Source organism: Mandrillus leucophaeus, unplaced genomic scaffold (assembly GCF_000951045.1).
Source record: "Mandrillus leucophaeus isolate KB7577 unplaced genomic scaffold, Mleu.le_1.0 Scaffold973, whole genome shotgun sequence".
Classification (NCBI taxonomy): domain Eukaryota; kingdom Metazoa; phylum Chordata; class Mammalia; order Primates; family Cercopithecidae; genus Mandrillus; species Mandrillus leucophaeus.
In genome coordinates, this window is record NW_012110619.1 from 31,665 (window position 1) to 36,054 (window position 4,390).

Below are 4,390 nucleotides of genomic sequence, written 5' to 3' on the forward strand. Positions count from 1 at the left end.
AGGTGGGAGGACCACTTGAGGCCAGGAGTTGGAAACCAGCCTAGGCAACAAAGTGAGACCCCATTTTTATAAAAATAAAAATAAAAATAAAAAATGAAGTGATAGTTAGGCACTAGACCATCATCTCCAGTCGCTTCTTCCTTTCCCAAGATAGATTTACTCTTCGTAATTTAAGCCTTGTTCTTGTTATGTGGATCCTCTGCTTCAACATGTGCTTTTGACATGAAATTTTAGGTCATTGTGAAGGAGGGTGGAGGGGATTATGTTAGCTCATCGGTAAAATAGGTATCATTTTTAGTTCATCTGTGTGTGTGTGTGTGTGTGTGTGTGTGTCTTTCTCTGCTTGTATACATTTCTTTCTGATTTTCACACACATACATCAATTCATACTCAAAAACAGTATATGTAGCATACTGAATATGTTGAGTAAGAAAAGCAAGGTTTGTGATAAACTGAGATCCTCTCTGTTATAGACTGAATGCTTGTGTCTGTGTCTCCCCTACCCCTAAATTTATTATGTTGAAGCTCTATTTCCAGAGTGAGTGTATTTGGAGCCTCTAAGGTTGTAATTAAGGTTAAATGAGATCATAAGGGTAGTAGATCTGATGGGATTAGTGACACCAGAGAGCTCTCTCATGAGTCCCTGGCTGCACCAAGGAAAAGCCAGGTGAGCACACAGAGAAGGCAGCCGTCTTCAACCCAAGGGGAGAGGGCTCACCAGAAAGGCACCACACTGTTTCCTGATCTTGGACTTCCAGCCCCCAGAACTGGGCAAAAGTAAATTTCTGTTGTTTAAGCCACACAGCTCCTCATATTTTGTAGTGGCAGCCCAAGATGACTAATACAGTCTCTCTAAATATTTATTCCTTAGACAAACACATAAAGATATATGACATTAAACCAAAAATATTTATCTAGCATTTCTCTCCTTTAACCAGAGGAAGTTGATGATGACAAGTTTTCTGACAAAATTTTAAGTATATCAATATTAAGATGCCTGTTATATTTCAAATTATATATTAATAAGTAAAATATACATATTTGATCAAATATTAAGTATATTATTATAAAATATTTATGAAATAGAATGTAAAAAATAATGGAAAATTTTAAGAAAAAACAAAACTTTATATAACTGCAGCTTATCGTGCTAGGCCAGTTTGTGTTTGTGCATTAGGCTCACCTGAGATTATGTCCAGTAAATCCTCACATAATGTCGTTGATAGGTTCTTGGAAACTGTGACTGCAAGCAAAATAACATAATGAAACCAATTTTACCATAGGCTAATTTAAACAAGAGTTAAGTTTCTATGACATATTTCTGGTCACAAAAATAGCATCTTCAACTTCTAAAGACATCAAACACTTCTTATATTAAACATTGAAATAAATGTGAGCTATATACCCATTTAAGAAAGGTTAATAAAAAGCAAGTAAGATCATGATTTACTCCATGTTTGGTTAATCAGTGAGTATCAGTTGTCACAGCGGTGGTGGGGTAAATCAAAGAATAAATATTCTCAAAGCAAAAATTATAAGGAACACCTCCTACCACCACACATTTCAAATACCAGCACTCACAAATAGGGTGGGGTCACCGACTGCTTTTGTTCCACATTATTTATTGTCATGCATTTGTATGATTATTATATAATTTACAAATTTCTGTTTTACAACAATTTGTATTCATTCATTCATTCATTCATTCATTCATTTTCCAACCAAATTATTCCAGTTCAGAGTTTAGGGCAGCTGGATCCTATTCAGGTAACTCAGGTCACAAGGTTGAGACCAACTCTGGACAGGATGCGATTCCGTTGCAGGACATAGACCCACACCCACACTCACTTACAACAGGGCAATTTAGATAGGCCAATGGACCTAACGTTCACATCTTTGGGATGTGGGAGGAAACCAGAGTAACCAGAGAAAATCTACACAGATATGGAGAGAATGTGCAAACTCCACACAGACAGTGGCCCTGACTGGGAATTGATTTTTTTTTTTTTTTGGTCAATATTATAATGAGAATCCATGTTGAATCGAGCAACGTTGAGGACCTGCTGTAATTGTAATTTGCCTCTTCTTGGAGGACAGGTTTGAGAAAACTGCCATGTACATTCACCCTTACATTCTTTTAGGTGTGCATGTGGATTTAACTTAAAATTTGCTATTTCTTAAGCTTTCTATAACTTATTCCATAGTGTAACCTCATTATCTTCCTTCAATATTTTTGCTGTTTTCATAAAGGCAGGTTGAAAACAAATATTTCCATAATTCTTAAAGATATGTAACTAAATTTGACGGACCGAGCTGACAAATTTAATCACTATATATACTAGTACCCAGGATAAGTAGACCCCTTAATGAAAGAGGCTCTTGTTACTGTGTGGCTAACCAAGTCATCTTTATTTTTGGTTTTGTGCTTTGGTAGAGCAGTAACTCTTAATCCCTGGTTTGCATCACTTTCAGAGTTTAAAGAAAATACAAACACATGAAAACAATGCTGGACCAATTAAGCCAGTGTCTCTAGGAGAGGGGGCCAGTACTGCGGCTTCTTAAAATCTTCTCAAATAATTCTGAAGTGCAGCCAGGGTGAGATTGGCTGCCTTAGAGGGACTTGTTTAAACTGCTATAAATGTGTTAATACATTTTATATGCATTCTTCTTCCCCAAAATATCCAATTTCTCTGTCAAGCTGTTGAACTATATGATAGTAAATGATGTTGGCCTTTACAGCCAAGGGCTGGGAATGATTCACAGAAATCAAAGGTACAGCATTTTAACACTTTACTAATTTAGTAACACATAAAAGTGAATCTTGAAATCAACAGGGAAGAAAAAATATGCACCAACTCTGACTGATCATTCCACAGAGCAAAGAATTTACACATCAATATTTTCAAGGAGACAAAAATCTAATAGGAACTGACATGATGAATCTAATACTTCAAAAGAGAATAGAAAACCTGTTTTAAAGAAACGGATTCTGAAAATACATAGAAACATTTCAGTATTTGGAAAGAGATTTAAATTCAACTAACTATGGAAAAATAACATTGAGGACAAACTAAGGAACAAGCCAAAGCATGAGATATTTTGGCTAAACGTAACACATTTTATGAGGGCTATATTTATATAGCAACAAATTTCCAATTATAAGGCAGCAAGCTGAAATCATTAGAGCTCAAATTACCCTAAACCAGTGCTCACAAACATGGTTTCCATAAGAATCACCTGGGAATCTTGTTAAAATGCAGATTTGATTAAGTCTAGTATGAGGCCTGAGAGTCTGCATTTCTACCAAGCTCTCAGGGGATGTGGAAGTTGTTGTCCAAGAACTACAACTTGAGCACTAGCAACACAAACTATTAATCTTTAAAGTCCTTGCAGATAACATTATCCAGAAGATAGTCAAATTTAAAATGTAAAGTGCATAATATGAACTTGTACTTCAAAAGCAAAGAATATTTGATTCGTTTTACAGCTTTGTCTCTGTAACACACTGAGGATCCAAATGGGTGACTACTAGATAGAGAATGAACAACAGAAAACAGACTGACTCTAATTTTTGATGAGTGATATCAGTACCATCACCACAGATAAGTTCTGGTTGAAAAATAGGAAAAAGTGGAATTATCTTTTCTCAGCACAAATCGTTGGCCATTAATATTGACCTAGACCAGGGTATGTTGGAGTTGGCCCCTACCAGTCAGGAGAATAGGCTCTGTGCATCTCTTCCCAACTCCAATACCATGAATAGTTACATTAGGTTGGTAGTGTAAAGATCTCAGCAAACACTTGGAACGGGGCCTTTAAAAAATGTCCCCCAGAGTGGGTTTGCCAACATAGCATGGCATGTAGCTTCTGGCTTAACACATGATTCTGAAAGAAGAGAAATATAAGCATAATGTGAAATATGGTGAGTAATGCAATGACCTTGGGATTGTCAAGACTAGAAGACAATAGGGAGCTTAAGGAGGCCGTCTTCTTATCTAAACAATGAAAATAGATATTGGAAAAAACACAAAGTATGAGACATAAGAAAAAAACACAAAAATAACAAATGGATCTATCTAAATGGCATTAAACAGTGGCATAATGTTAGACAATGTGTTTTAGTTGTTTCTTTGTGGTACTAGTTCAAAGACATTTGGTCTCAGACTCCTTCACAGTCTTAAAATTTTTGAATACCTCAAAGAACACTTATTTATATGATTATGTCAATTGTTTATCATATTCAAAATCAAAAGAGAGAAATTTTAAACTTGTTTGTGTGTTAAGCTGCTTATAAATGACAGTAATAAGCCCATTTATGGGCTTATTATAAATGTTGCTATTTATGAGGAATATTATAAATATGCTATTTATGAGGAATAATTATATTTTG